The sequence below is a fragment of the Muscardinus avellanarius genome (genome assembly GCF_963383645.1).
Source record: "Muscardinus avellanarius genome assembly, chromosome: 8".
Classification (NCBI taxonomy): domain Eukaryota; kingdom Metazoa; phylum Chordata; class Mammalia; order Rodentia; family Gliridae; genus Muscardinus; species Muscardinus avellanarius.
In genome coordinates this window covers 103,587,571-103,604,247 of record NC_137794.1, presented here as the reverse complement: position 1 = coordinate 103,604,247, position 16,677 = coordinate 103,587,571, and the positions used below count along the sequence as shown (strand labels likewise).

General features: G+C 43.5%; 1 protein-coding gene across 1 annotated transcript in view; it reads right to left on the bottom strand.

Annotated features, from left to right (window-relative positions):
- Window positions 1–16,677, bottom strand: part of ESR1 (estrogen receptor 1) — a gene marked incomplete at its 3' end in the record, with an annotated part of 276,093 nt that overhangs the window by 246,532 nt on the left and 12,884 nt on the right. The window lies entirely within an intron of this gene.

Here is a 16,677-nt window from a genome sequence, read left to right as displayed (position 1 = left end):
GTCCTTAATACATATTTGCTACACGCACCTCTTACCTTTAACTCCCTACCACATGTCATCAATTATCCTTCAAAACAACTCTGCCTAGCCTTCTTTTCATTCCTGGTTTTTTGTTTTCTTTTTTTAATTATTTTTGCAGTACTCAGAATTGAACTCAGAGGCATTCTACCTCCAAGATACACCCCCAGCCCTATTTTTCTTCTTTAGTTTGAAACAGGGTCGCATTAAGTTGCTGAGAGCCTCACTAAGTAGCTGAGGCTGGCTGCGAACCTGTGCGATCCTCCTGTCTCAGCCTCTCAAGTACTGGACTTACAAGTGTGTGCTACCATGCCCGGCTTCGTTCCTTGTTTTTGTCATTTTAATTTGACAGATCATTACTACTCCGTGTTTGAATTACTAGTATTACTTGCACACCTCCCATTACTTTTCAAATTCATGCTGCCAGTCATTACCCAAAGGATTGCCATAAACTACAACATTCATTTTTGTATAACTTCTAATCACATACACATATAAATTATTGCTTTTATAGAGTCATGGACCCATTTGAGAATAATAAAAATTTAGAAACTTTCTTTTCTAGAAAATAAACATAAACAAAATTCTCAAACTTTTGCTTGTTATTTTCAGGGTAGTTATAAACCAGAAAGACTTAAGCTGAAAAAATTTATCAACATAAACTGAGGGTGGTGGTACATGCCTGTAATCTCAGTACTTAGGAGACTGAGACAAGCGGATTATAGGTTTGAGGCCATCCTCAGCAACCCCCCACACCAGTAACCTAGTGAAACCTGTTTCAAAATAAATTTTTAAAAAATTAAGAGGGCTGGGGATGTAGCTTGGAGTAGAATGTTCCTGGGTTCAATCCCCAGTAGCCCCACCCCAAAAAAATTACCAACATATAGAATTAAGCCCCAATTTTTTGAATTCCCTATACCAACCAGTATTGGTCTCTTTGTAGTGCCCTAAGCAAAATTTTCTCAAATCCATCTCTGAGGAATTGCTCACACCATGCCCCCTTTATATTCACTGCTTTCTACCACTGTGCACGTCTTGTCCCTCCTAAAACACCAAGCATCAGTTCTGAGCCATCCAGGCCTGTCCTCGGGACACCAGCTCACGTAGGTTCATGGAATCCTTCCAGCACCTGACACCGTCCCCACATCTCTTCACACCTGGGCAGACCTCCACTTCCACCTCTGGCCACTCTTCTGCCTGCTCCCTCTGCAGCGCCTCCTTCCTCCACCCGGCTCCTGAGTGGCATCGGTCTTGGGGTGCTGACCTCAGCCCTCTGCCATCTCTGTTGACATTTGATCTTTGTGGGATCTCAGCCATGTGCGTGGCTGCACCCAACTGCTGTCCCCTGACTCCTCCCAGACTTCAGACTTGAATGACCTTCTCTTTATACTCTGCAGCCTTCCTTGAATGAACCAAAGAGACCTCAATCTTAATACATGCTAAACTGAAGCCTGCCTCTCCCAGAAAGCCCAGGCCTCCTCCTGCCTCCTTTTGCACCCCACGATCCCTGATACATTTAAGCCTGTGCTGCTTCTGCCCAGAACCCCCTTCCCCAACTCTGCAGAATTCCTATGTACCCTCCTATCTCTGTTCTGTTTATTTATTCCAGGGAGTTTTGCTAATTCTTTAGCCTAATTTATATAAGCCCAGAAGTCAGCCTCTTATAGAAGAGGTCTCTATGCTCCCCTATGTCATTCTCAGCAGGTTTTCACCTGTCCAAGAAAACTCTAAGTCCTTTCAGTGGCCTGGAAGGCCCAGCACCATCTGTCTCCACCTGCTGCTCATCACACACCTGCTTTTTTTTTTTTTTCAGTTCAAAACTCAAAAAAGACTGCTTTATTATCTATTAATTGATGATCTTACATTTTAATCCAATTAACTTTTTATTATTTGGCAATTGCAATTTTATGTAATTTGGGGTACAGAGTATCTGACAAGTACATGCCCACAGCTCCTGGTGCTCTCCCCACCGGGTCCCTGCCCCTCCTTCTCTCCCCCACACGTCTTTGATATTGGAGCTGGTAGTTTTGTATACATTCATAGCATTATCTCAACTGTATACTCTTTATGACTTCATTTTCCTTCCCTAATCTTCCATAGTCACTCCCCTCAAGTCTCTGCTCACCCATCAGATACGGTCCTTTATTTCCATATCTCACTAGCTTCCATATATGAGAGAAACCATACATCTACTCCCAGCCTAGGTATCCATCAACAAACAAATGGATCACAAAACTTCAGTGCACACAGGCAATGGACTTTTACTCGGCCGTAAGTAGAGCAAACTCACACTACATATGCAGGGACACAGATGGAACTGGAGAATATCACACTAAGCGAATACAGTCAGCCTCCAAAGGCACTCCTGCCATTGGCGGCCCAGGTCCAGGTGCAGTCATAACTGCTGGACAATCGCAGCACGCGCTCCCATCTCAGCACCCCTGTGACTTATTCCCACGGGCTCTGCAGCCCCGCCCCTCCTCCCCTCTCCCACAGCCAGTCCCCTGGCCATTCCAAGAGAGGCTTCCTCCCTCCTTACTTTCCCTACTCTCTACTCTTACACTGGTTGGTTGGTTGGTTTTTGTAGCACTTAACACCATCCATCATCAAACCTGACATGAATATATTTATTTCAGTGCCTGTGTCTCCCCACCACCCCTCCCAGCACCTTGAAGAGAAGCCAGCAGAGAAATAATTGTTGCATGAACAGGTGCATTTCTGTGCGCTGCTTAATTGCATGTCTTACCCCACAACCATCACCCCCACCACTGCCAGGACTGCGGCCGCCTCACTTACCACAGCCCCTCAGCTCAACCTTAGTGTCTGACATGCAGCTGAGCTACTAACTTGCTGTCTGAATGAATGCAGAGTAGAGAGGAGTCCCCTCACACGCTTCTCCAGCGCCATGCCTACCACATCCCACATCACGGACCTGCCCTACACACCCCAGCAAGAGGGAGGGTGCTACCGTGCAAAAGAAGACCCTATCCAAGATCCTGCCCACGTTCTCATCCTTCATCGTAGGCTTCTTAACCTCCTTTGGTTGGGGGATCCCAGGAAAGTCTTCTTATTTACAGACCTACAGATTTCTCTTAGGGTGTGCCCAGGCTTGCTCAAGTTCATGAATGTTAGTCCAAAAGACTTCAGACTAAAACCTGCTGATCCACCAGATACACAGAGCAACAGTCCCTTACAACCAGGCTGATCTGCCTGTCCAGCCCTCCTCCTCCTCCTTCTACAGTGATTAATTTTATGTGTCATCATTCCCCAACCAAGCTAATACATCTCTGGCCTTCGCCCACGCTGTTTCCTATTTTGGCCAAAAGGCCAAAAGCTCCTGAGTAGAAATCCCTCCTTCTCAGGTAGCAGCCACTGACTTTCTCAACAGAAAAGACCTGTGCCAGCAGAGCATCCCATCTATAACTCTTCCAGAGTCCTCGTCACCATTATCTAGCTATCTGGTCTCCGTGAGTCTCCAGGAAGGAGACTCCACTGCAACACAGGAAAAACAGCAGAAGGCATTCTACACATGGTTGTAAATGGAGTAAAATTAAATATTCCATATTTTTATGTCTTAACTTTGCAACAGGGCCGTGAGCTTTCCAAGAGGATGGATGCTGTATTCTAAGTATTTGCATTGCCACAGCTTTACCATTTGCATTTCTTTACTCATGGAAAGTTGCCAGTAAATACTTACTGAATAAACTAATCAATAAAGGATTACGAACATTTTACAAAAGGCACAGATCAATCTGATGTTTCATGAATGATGTTTCATGACAACAGGAAAACAATTATTAATCCTTGTTTGTGTACCAACATACAAATGAATTTGAATGTGGGGCCTTGTGTATCTCTTTCTGCTTTACATGTTCATATGGAGGGCTGGTATGGTGGTGTATGCCTGTAATCCCAGGACTTGGGAGGCTGAGAGTAGGATCATGGTTTTCAAGGGTAGCTTTGGCAACTTTAGCAAGAACCTGCTTCAAAGTAATAAATGTCCACATGAATTGTCAAATTGTGTTTAATGCCTATGATCAGAACATGCCTTGGATATATTTCTAATCTCTATGGAATTCTATATTTAAATTTTGATATAATCTCTATTTTCACAAAAATAAGTAAATGCTCTTTATAAGAATAGACTCTACCTAAAATTGTAGAGTCTGAAAAGGAAAATCCTGAACCTCATTTTTAGAAAACAAGTTCTGGGCCAGATCTAGGTAACTCCCTAAACCACGTGGTAGTTATGTTCTGGGGTAGATGAGTTATAAATTATTTTCTGCATGACAAAATAGTCCTTTTCAACCTTTTTTGAAATTACTCTAGCTCCTTTACACTGTTTATCTGAAAACTTAATATTTATTCATCTCTTGCCCATATCAATTTAATGACTTTAATTTATATTTTTATTTGTTGTGTCTCTTAGTTAACAAACTGAGACAGAGAATGTTTTTCCCTAAAAGGTGCAAAAGAAATCCTCTCTCTCTCAAAAAAAAAAAAAGAGTAGTGATAAAAGCTATTGAAAGAAGCTCCATGATATTTTCTAGAGAGAAGACTATAGTTGTGACTCCAGCTCCTGCTTTGAATCCAGACCACTCCCTGGACTATTGGAAAACAACCTGACTCTTGGTCCCACAAGACAAAGGATGCTGGTCAGCATGCAAGCAAGTGTCCACATCAGATTGATGGCTATCACCAGCACTATTTTAAGTGCTTTATATGTATTGCTTCACATAGCCCATAAAACTACTCTAAGCAGTCCTATTATAGTGCCAGTTGTTTCAGAGATGAGGTAACCCAGGCACACATAGATTAGGCAACTCCTCAGACTCATACAGTGAGGAAGCTCTGGAGTGGAGGGTCCAGGCAGTCTGACCCCAGAGCCCAGGCTCCCCACAAAACACTTAATCCTCGGGAACTCCACCCAAAGCCATCGCAAGCCAAGGGCAAAGTATTTCACATCTGGGAATGAAGTTGTTGCTTTAGATCTCATGCTTAAACTCATAAATCCCATTAGAAATCGCCTGAAATTATTTCTTGCAGGGCCAATAATACTTTTTTTTTTTAGCAAAGATGCTAATTTAATTTCTAGGGCGAAGGTTGAGAACTCTATTGAGTTTCATGAAAACGAAGCCATTTGAGCTAACAGTCCTAAAGGAGAGTGGCTTGATGAGAGTTTGAATATTTCCTAAAAGTGTGATTGCAGAAAAATATCTATTTTAACTCACTCCCCAATAGAAAATGATGTGTCATTAATGCTCACATCCAAGGGTTCTGAAATTCTTTATGCACAAAAGAACATTAGCATTCGCCATTCAAAACGTAAGGCTCTCTACAAAATGTCAAGAGGTTTTCCCACTCACTTAAGAAAAATGTCTTCACCCCCAAATACAAGCAAGTGTTGATTTGCCACAGTAATGGGAAACAAGAATAGCCCGGCCTAAAGTTCCCTAAAAACCCCATTTAGTCGATATCTTTTTATCTTTCATCAGTTACTAATGTGTAACCAAATGACCCAATTTGAGCTTCATCGCCTCTTCTTTCTCTACTCACACCAATCTGTTGTAAGTGCTAATGAGTGGAGAGGTCTAGGAGCCCAGAGAGGCAGGAGTAAGGCCCCCGGTGACACAGAACTCAGTCAAGAGCGAGCGAGCTGCGGTGTGACTCTGCGCCCTCTTTAAAAATAAAAAGAGCCTGATGTCTAGCCCAATTTCTACAGGAAATGTGACACTATATTAGGGGAATCATGAATTAATTATTTGCAGAATTATTAAGAAAACAATTCATTTATTCGGCAGCAGGGAGTGAGCTTCTTACGACTAGCCATGGAGGATGCCAGAAGAAAAGACAGATAGAAAAATAGAAGAATCACGCAGTGTGAGAAGGGGAGGGTCACAGAAGGAAGAGAGGGAGGCCAAGCTCTGCCTTGGGAAACAGGTGACAGAGGAGGAAGGCGTGGGTCCTCGGGAGAACATACTACAGACCAGAGTCCTGGGCCCACCAATACTTAAACTGAGAAAGTCAAGGCCCCAAAACAGCCCTGTTTAAATGCTGGGTCCTGGCCTGCTTTGCATGTGATGTATAAATCATTTCATTTATGATCCCATCCAACAGATAAGACCAATATGTCATCACTTAAAATTCCAAGCAAACATGCCCAGAATTGCAAATGGAAATTTTCGCCTACAAAACTCATTTGGGAAGCTGTATGTCATCCAGGCTCACATTACAGCTAATGAGATAAGCTTCAGGATAAAGTCAGGAGGGCTGGGTATTGTGGCGAAAAAGTTCTAGACTGAGTCAGAACTCGAGTTCTAGACAAAACGCTGCCAATAACCGCTGTGTGGCTTAAGAAAATCACCAAAACTCTTATACCTCTGTTTCAAATACACCCATCTAGAAATGGAGATATTACAACCATGCTTCCTAAACTCCTTTCTGGCATTACAATTGTGGGACCATGATTCTATCCCATAGCTCTGACCAGCGATAACAGCTCTTGCCAGCTAGAATTTCTGCAGTGGATCCCAGGAGCGCGCAGCCCACTGCTCAGAACTCTTTCCTAAGACTAGCAAGATGCAGAAGAGCGGAGTTGGGATGAGGTCTTAGCACTGCAGCTAAATCTTCTCAGCGCTTCCAAGACCAATCAATGACAACAGCCACCCAACATAGGGAGCTGCCAGTGATGACCATCAGGTTCCTGTTAAAATGACGTTCCCACAAGGACCTCACTTTTCTAATATAAGGTAAGGAAAAACAGGAGGAAAAAGAAAACCAGCATTAAAGAAGAAATCGAGAAACAAAGAGGGAAAATATTTTGGTCCAGTTGACATATTCTTAGTTCACGGAGGTCAATCAGCCATGATTGAGGTGGGAACGTGAACAGAAGCCAAAGGAGCTGAGACAGCAAAGACAAAGTGGACAGAACTAGACTATTGTGGCATCGCCCGGCTTAGCGCCCATGGCTGGGAAGAGTCCTGAAGCCAAGAATGATCCTGGAATAATAGGGGACTATTTGAGATGGGGTAAAATGAACAGAGCTTCTTTGGCACAGAATGACTTGACCAGTGTGGCCAGGCCGGACTTTACAACAGAGTCATGGACCAGAAGTGGTGACACCTCCGGTTAGGCCCTAAGGGCTTCTTAGACGTGCAAGTTAAAGTAGAATCTTCAGAGTTACTCGTCTGTGGTTTCCCCATCTACCTCAGCTCAAAGGATGACTATTCTTTTGCTGCTGATACAACCAAGGAAAACAGCCTTTCTTACCTCTAAGAATACATGGCAGCACAGCCAACACAGTGTCTGCAGGTGGTGTTACCTGACCGTGCTGAAAACACCTGCGCTATGCATGGAGCTACACACCGTCGCGACCTCGTGGAGAGAGGAGACCAAGTCCATGTAGGTGCTCTGCGCTATCAACCGGCGATTCTCTAACTTTCTAGGAGTGTTGGCAGGTCCACGTGTTATCATTATCTCTTTGACTTAGGTAAGTATCTACAAAGGGCTCTCTGGAACACGTCATGCTTCCTCCAGGCCCATGGCCTGGTGTTCCTTCTGTGTACTGTGCAGTCCGACAACCCTTACACACTGTTCTATGCTTTGACTCATTTTTCCAGCCAACAGCATCCTTCCCCAGCTTTTGAGAGCCTGGGGAAATCCTCAGCACATTCGGATCTCACCCCGCAAGGCTGCCTCTGGACCATGTGCCCACATCTTGGCTCCCTTCACACTGAATTATACCTCATAGCAAGGTCTCAAACTTGCTGGTCTGGGAGATCCTATATGAGAAGCAGCCAAGAAATCCTTGTGAATTTATTTAAATTGAATTCTGTTTGATTGAATTACATGGAATTATATGAAATAAGGGGCATTCCATGATGCCCCTTCCAGTTATTTAGAATATCTTGAGAGGGGAGAAAACAGTTCTGATAAGTGCCAATTGCCTGCCCAAATTTCCCATTTACAAGGAATGAGAAAAGAGTGCCAGGAATTTTGAGTTCGGATAAGTCACTTCGATTTTACCAAGATTTTTCTAAATGACTCTCTAAGGAACTTTAAAAGGAGTTACTTAACATGTAAGCAACTCTGTGCCACTTTCCTCATTTCTTGAAAATAAGAATTAGAGCATTTTTCTCTATCTGGAGAGATGATGGCATTGGATAGTTCTTATGAAAAGAAATAAAAAAATCAGAAAGCTGGTGCTTCACATTGAATAATGTTTATGAAAAGAAATAAAAAAATCAGAAAGCCAGTACTTTATATTGGAGTACTATTTTGGAGTACATATATATAGTAGTCTTTCGATAAATAGACTATTCTAAAAGGGATTTTAATTACTGTCTGGTCCTCCGTTCCTGTCTCTGAGACCATATCAAACCCATCAAAAAATCTCATCTGCTCAATCCTAAAGCATAAACCAATTCAAATTCTTGATATTTAAAGAAACAATGTTAATTTTAATGTAATAGTATTATTGTTATATTTTTAAAAGCAGTCCTCATTATTCAGAAGTAGATATGGAAAGAAATATCAATAAAATGCAGTCGCTGAAACCAAGTGAGGAGTGCCTGCAAGGTGATTATACTCTTCCATTTCTAGAGTGGCTTGGAAACCTTTATAACCAAAAATCAGACCAGGCCTTCACTCCTTCAAAACCCACTATGCGGTCACCAGCTCACCTATGGTAAAGCCAGTGTTCTGGGGATGCTCACAGAGGCCTCCTGGATCTCATCTCCATGGTGCCGACTCACCTCCCCTTCGAACCCCGCTCCGGTCCACGGGTCTCTCTGCCTTAAACACGCCCGGTGTGTTCCTGTTTCAGGCCTCTTCACTGCATGCCCTCAGCCCCAAATGACTTTCACTGGGGTCTCCTCACGGTAACACTCCTTCCCCTTTTCACATCTTTGCTCAAATGTTATCTTTGCAAACACTATAGACTTTGCAATGGAACCTCTGCCAGTTTGTCTGATTTGTTAACCGACCTGCCTCCCAGTGCCTGGAACAGCACCTGCCACACAGCAGGGACTCAATAAACAGTTGCTAAGCGCACGAGTAAAAGCCGGGCGTGGTGGCGCACGCTTGTAATCCCCGCGCTTGGGAGGCGGAGACAGGAGGATCGCGCAGGTTCGAAGCCAGCACAGCTGACTTAAGAGACCCTGTTTCCAAATTTTAAAAAGTATAAAATAGGTCTGGGGGTGCAGCCCGGAGGTAGAAGGGCTTCCAGAAACCCTAGTACCACCAAAAAAATATATAATAATACATGAGTGAGAGAACTGAGTCAGTCAGATACCCGGTGGAGCTGCCCGGCAGGCTGACCTTACCGACCGAGGTAAGAGCATTGGCCACCGTGAGCCAGACTGCCCAACAGTGATTTCAGTTACTCTATGAGGAGTACGGACAAGGATCCAACATGATGCCCAAAGAAGTCGACAAAGTTAATAGAGTTCTCTCAAGCCTGAGCAGCAAACAGATGACGCCCTGGGCTAGTCTTTGGAAATGTCAGTGTTTTGGGTCTTCCAGAACAGGCTGGCCCATTCTAGACCTGCATCTGGAGACTCTGCTGGAAGGCATCTTCTGATGGTTTTGTCTAGATAGTGGAATCAGCAGCAGCCCCAGATTTTTGAGACTCTACCTTCTCCGACTTCCGGTGGGGCTCCTCTCCACACATAAACTCATAACACATCAACCAGAGCATTTTCAATTCCTCTGTGCTTTCTTCATTGCATTGTAAGTCATTAAAATATTTTCTCCTTTTCAAATATATGAGTTAAAAGTTCTATTTGGCTGGGCGTGGTGGCGCACGCTTGTAATCCCCGCGCTTGGGAGGCGGAGACAGGAGGATCGCGCAGGTTCGAAGCCAGCCGTGCTGGCGTAAGAGACCCTGTTTCAAAAATATAAAATAGGTCTGGGAGTGTAGCCCGGAGGAAGGAGGGCTTCCAGGATCCCCAGTACCACCAAAAAAAAAAAAAAGTTCTATTTGTTTGTTTTTTAGTAGTACTGGGGATTTTACCCACAGGCATTCTACCTCCGAGCTACACTGTCAGCTCTATTTTTATTCTTTACTTTGAAGCAGGGTCTCACTAAGCTGCAGAGGGCCTCGCTAAGAAGCTGAGACTGGCCACGAACCTGCGATCCTCCTGTCTTAGCCTCCCAAGCACTGGGATTGCTAGCATGCACCATTATACCTGGCTCTATTTTTTTTTAACTCATTAAAAAAAATGTTTTTGAAAGTGAAAAAAACATTATACTTTTTCTTAGTTATAAATCTCATCTGATTCCCTGGCTCCACCTCACTTGGTACGTCTCTTTACAAGACTTGGTCTTTCTTGGGGGAAACTCGACGTTACATCTTTATTACTCGTATAAGTGGTATTTATAACATTTTGTATTTGGCTCAGAAGGATGCCTCCTGGTTCTCCTGCTAGAGTCCTCCAAGGCATAAGCATGTTCAGAGGCCAAGAACAAACCAGCCAAGTGACTTCCAACCCAGTACTCTCGCTGACCCCAGCGCTCCCTTAGCTGCGGCTCACACCCAGTTTGGCAAATCACTCATCCGTTGGCCAATGGCCTTGGCTGTCACCAGCCACAGCAGCAGGTTCTCTAAGTCCCTGAGAGCCCTGGAAGGCATGGTCCCACTTTTGCACCAACTCTTGCTCCCGACTACATCTTGGGACACAGCTCTGGGAGTTCCTTGACATCCTCAAGCAGCGCAGAAAAGATCTCAGAAGACTCTGGAATTCTCACTCCGTGTGTTCTCATCAAAAAGATTTCAGAGAACCCCTGTCCCAGAAAATCACACAGGTAGAGTTGTCTGATCTATACTTAAAAGATGACTGGCACATTCCTTTACCTTCCTTTTTCTCACCTTGGTCTTGATTTTCGTATAAGCCCATCTGTGCCCGCGTGGTCCCCCATGCCTCCGGGTCCCTTCAGAGCCGTGGCTAGATCATGCAGCGGGCCACCTCCTTGGCCAACAAAGCCACACTCGAGTTCCCCCGCTGTCCAGCCAGCCAACGCGTGCAGCAAACTCCACGAATGGATAGAGAAGAGGGAGCGCAGGTCTCTCTAACGTTCATCTTCACATGGGAGGTGTGCTGCTGCCTTCTAAAGTTCTTATGCTTTAGAAAGCATTTCAGAGATTTTGTTTTTCTGAGCTATTGCTTTCCAAAATCCAGTAACATCACAAAATGACTATTCCCCCCAAGACAACCAAGAAAAGTATTATTTCTGTAGTACTCACTATGATACTCACAAAGGTGAATACACAGTTCTGAAGGCAACATCTCCTTTTTTTTACCAGATCCTACTCCTTCATTTCCTCCTCATTCACTGTAAGAATTCCCTTATACTTCAATCATCTATTCTTTTCTTTTTCCTTTTTTTTTGGGGGGGGGTACTGTGAATTGAACCCAGAAACAGTCTATCTCTGAGCTATACCCCAGACCTTTTCATGTTTTATTTGAAACAGGGTCTCACTAAGTTGCTGAGGGTTTCACTAACATTTTGAGGCTGACCTTGAACCTGTGGTCCTTCTGTCAGCCTCCCAAGCACTGGGACTATGAGCATGTGCCACCATATATGGCTAATCATCTATCTTTATACTTGTTAAACTCTAACAAGATAGATGATTTAACTGAAAATAACCATGTCTATGTTTAATCAAAACCCATGCTTTCTATTATAACTAGCAACATTGGCAAAAAACGAGTGTCCTCCTTTCCTGGTAGAAAGGGACATGTGGCTGAGACGGGAGGACAGGTTCAAAGCCAGCCTCAGCAACTTAATGAAGATCTCAGTGACTTAGCAAGACCCTGTTTCTAAATTAAAAAAAAATATATAGGGCTGGGGTATAGATCAGAGGTAGACTGAATCTGGGTTCAATCACCAGCACCACACAAAAGGGAGGAGTGGATGATTTGTGGATGTCTGTGTAGACATTGGAAAGAGGTATCACAAAATATAACTTACAGGCTTTCAACACTAAACAAAATAAACAATGAGGTGACATGACTAGGGCTCCAGATAAACCACAAATAACCTTCTAATCTCACATATAAATAAATAAATGAATAAATAAATAAATACATACATTTATTCATCACTTAACTGAAAATTCATCTTGCCTGGGCATCCTGCTTTTTAATCTGACGGTCTTCCATATGCCTTTCTTTTTTTCTTTTTGCCAGGGTGGGGTGTTACTGGACATTAAACCCCAGGGACAATCTACCTCTGAGCTACTCCCCTAACCCTTTTTATTTATTTTTGTTTTATTTTGTTTTGTTTTGAAACAGGGTCTCCCTAGGTTGCTGACAGCTTCACTACTTGCTGAGGCTGGCCTCGAACCTGGGATTTCCCTGTCTCAGTAGTCTCCTGGGGACTGAAATTACTTACAGGCAAGCGCCACCACGGCCACCTCCCACAGTATGCCTTTAAGAAAGGCAGCAGGGACGTTTGAGTTGAGGAGCAATTCCAGGTTTGAGTTCAGGACAATGGGAAAGTTAATGATCACACGTTTAATCATGCTTTTCTCGACAAGAGCTAAAGTCTGCTGGGGACAGAATGAGGCAATGCTGAACTGGGCCAGTGGGATGGATGTCACGTTAAATTAATGTTCACCTGTTTACTGAAATTACCTGGAAGTTAAAAAGACAAAGCACCTTGTGATTCATGCCGCTCCAGCCACCAAAGAGAAGTTCCCTCGCCAGGAAGAATACACTAGATGTGCCCTTTTCACTTGCCTTTCTCGCCTTCTCTCCACCTGTGACACCCTGCTCCACATAAATTCCATGAAAAGTTTTAGCCCAGACTTTGGGAAGATGAACATGATCTTCTTCCAAGGAGAAGTACGTGGTGTCCCAGCATCTGGGAGGCTGAGACAGGAGGATCGAGGTTCGCGGCCAGCCTCAGCTACTTAGTGAGGCCCTCTGCAACTCAGTGAGACCCTGTTTCAAAATAAAGAATAAAACATAGGGCTGGGGGTGTAGCTTGGAGGTAGACTGCCCCTGGGCTCCATCCCCAGTACCACCAAAAAAAAGAAAAAGTTGCCGTGGACCTAATCTCTCTGCGGGTGGCATCCCCTGTCTCCAAGGAAACCTAGACTGTAGGATACTGCCCGAGAGCCTCTCCAAATATCACGAGGGGAACCTTGCTTTCATTCCTAAGGGGGAGTCATTTTGCTAAGATGATAGCAATATTGCTTTCAAAACCAAAAGAAAATACATCTTGGCCTATAGTTTCTATAAAAAGAGAAAAAATATATATGAAGGCCAAACTCAAGGAGTCCCTATCAGCTCTACTACTGCAAAAGGTTTTTCCTTCCCTGTGCACTAGAGTCATACAGTATTTATCTGAACATGTCTAATTCTTACATGCTCTCTTCACAGCATTGTGAATTGCAAGGTTATTTTCTCCTTTTCAACCAATTTAGTTGAAATTTCTAGCTGGATAGGGTGGTGCACACCTGTAATCCCAGTACTCCAGAGGTTGAGACAAAAGGATTGCAGATTCAAGGCAAGTTTGGCAACTTAGTGAGACCCTGTTTCAAAGTAAAAAGTAAAAAAGTGCTGGGCTCAGAGGTAGAACGTCCGTGGGCTCAATCCCCAGTAACACACACACATGTGCATGTGTACACTTCTAAGAGTTCTTTTAACTCGTTAGAAAAAAAGAAAGGGAAAAATATACTTTTGCTTAGTTATAAATCCTATCCTGGTACATGCAGATTTCTACAGAATAAGCTGAGTTGATATGTTTTGGTTTTGTTTTCATACAGTTATAACCCATTAGCCATGATAAACGTGTTAAACATTTATCAGGACCATTAATTATACTTCTAACATATGGTTCCATCATTTTCCATTCATATTAAACTTACATTTCATTTCCTGGAGCTGTTAAATTACAAGGGAAAAAACAATTAATAGTAAACAGTATAGAACCAACACTGGGTTTCAGGAATCGGCCTCAGAGAAGACACCGTGGCTCCGCATAGAGCCTCGCTACCAAGTTTTGATTGTAACCTGGCCGTTTTCAATTCACCAGTTCTAAGGTGAACCATCTATGATGAATTAATGCGAGTTTCATTTTCGCATTTGTAAGAGTAGAACAAAAATAGCATCCAACTGCTCGAGACATCTGAAAGGAGTCGGCAGAAGTCTCCAGGGAAATCTGGCAAGGTGCTTCCTAACCTTTAAGCTCTGGAAACAGAAAAAAGAAAACCAAGAAAAGAAATGTGCAGTCAGAAAGTAAACAAGATACAGAGCTTAGGACTGAGAGGAAGCTACGTGGGACGGTAGGAAGCAAGTCCCCGCCAGAGAGTGCAGCTGAACTGACAAACACAGGCTAATACGCTCGAGCGGACCGTACCCCGATTAGATGCCGCAGCTGAGACAGGTACGGAACGTGAGCTCGCTTCAGCCATCATTAACATTTCATAGCAACCGGAATCGGGCAGCCCCTTTCCACTTCGTTGAGTGGACCCTATGGGCCGACGCAAGGGCTACAGCAATGAGTATGGTGAGGCCTCTGTGTGCTGGGCGACTCCGGGCTGGCCGTGCCTTCATCCGTGTACACACAGCCCTGGTGCCACTTTCCCTGCTGGGAAACCTTGGGAAAGTCTCTCCACCTCTCTGGACTTGGACTTCTTCACCTGAAGAATAAAGAGCTAGGAACATATCGCATCTTAGGTCCCTCCTCGACTTGAAGTGCAGGGCCTCTATAATTTCATCTCCGCGAAAACAGAAAGATTGGAAAAGATCTCATCTAACATGTCTTGTAGATGAAAATCCTGTGATTTTCTCATTTTTTATCTAAGCAAAGAAAGGATTGTGCCAAATAAACACTATAATTCTGTCCAGATTTGAAATTCTTGGATGGATTTCACATGCAAATAAATGAATAAGGTTGCTATCAGCAAGTCTTTTTAGGATTTTATTTAATGGCTCCTTCTGATATTAGAAGGAAAAACATCCCCCTACTTAATGGAAAATTGTTTAAACATGCTTTTAGTAAGCATCATAAAAATAGCCATGTCCTATAAAACTAAAAGCAGCAGCCTCAGGACATAGTCTAAGATTAAAGCATTGTCACAACTAAAAATAAAGACATTACAAGAAATCAACAGGCCAACTGCCCAGCGCATTGGTCAGTGGCCGAAGACATCCTATCAGTTTTTCCACATAGTACACATTCAGCTTAAAGCCTCAGCGTCATTCTCTAGATGGAGCAGTCCTCCCTCGCTGGCTGTGTGATCCTGGGCCAGTCACTTCTCCCTCCCTTAGCTTGCTCATCTATAAATAATAATAATATCAGCCTTAAAGAAATTAATCCTTAATCTCTTAAGGATTGACATGAGGATTAAACAAGATCGTTCCTATAGGATTTGCAGCAAAGCAGTGGCACACCGCGCTCCAAAAGTCAAAAACATACCAGCCACTGGTAGCATGAAAATTCTCTTTGAGTCTTAACAATTTGCCCTTATTTTGTTAATTGAATAACTTAAATCTATAAATTATTCAACATATTTTTTCTAAAAGAAAAGGGCTAGAATTACTGTAAACAAATAAACTATAGTAAATAAACTACAGTAAATAAATGACGGTAAATACCAGGATAAGCAAGGTTCAGTTCCTTTTCCTGACTAAAGCCTCATTCTTAACACCTCCACTGAAGCCAGGCGTGGTGGCGCACGCTTGTAATCTCCGCACTTGGGAGGCGGGGACAGGAGGATCACGCTGGTTCGGAGCCAGCCTCACTGGCTTAAGAGACCCTGTTTCCACATAAAAAAGTTAAAAAATAGGTCTGGGAGTGTAGCCCGTGTGAGTGTACCCTGGAGGTAGAAGGGCTTCCAGGAACCCCAGTACCACCAAAGAAATAAAAATAAAAATCTCCATTGAAAGTGTCCCTCGTTCCACCAAACCATCTTTGACCTTCACCTCAAAGAACCAGGGCCTTCCACCTGGCTAAATACCTCCTCTCAATGTTCCTAAAGTCTCGGATATAAGGCAATTCTTTTTTTCCTTTTTCTTTCTTTCTTTCTTTTCCTCTGTATTACTAGAGACTGAACTCAGGACCTCCAACATTTGGGGCAAGCACGACACCACTGGGTTACATCCCAGCCCTGTCTATTTGTGGCCCCAGAGGACTGAACCCAGTTACATTCTACCTCTGAGCTACATCACCACCCCTATTTTATTTTTTATTTTGAAACAAGGTCTCCCTAAGTTAGAGAGGGCCTTGCTAAGTAGCTGAGGCTGGCTGAGAACTTGCGATCTTCCTTTCTCAGCCTCTCAAGTATTGGGATTATACACATATCACCATGCCTAGCTTTATATATTTTTAACTTTGAGATAGGATCTCACTAAGCTGTTGAGGCTGGCCTCTAAAACTTGCCATTTTCCCACCCCAAACTCCTGAGTAGCCAAGGCTACTTCCAAAAGAGCTCTTACTCCACTCCTCTGCCCATCTTTGGACTCGCCGTCTGCCTCCAATGATACCTTGATGACACGTAATGTTTCTGATCTCAAACCTGCCATCACAACAACATCCACTGGAACTTGCTGGGTAAACAGATCCCTGAGTTAATAAGATGAGTTAAAAATATAGGAAATTTATCTATCACGCTAATAGAACTTACTAACCAGATAAAGGAGATAATTATAT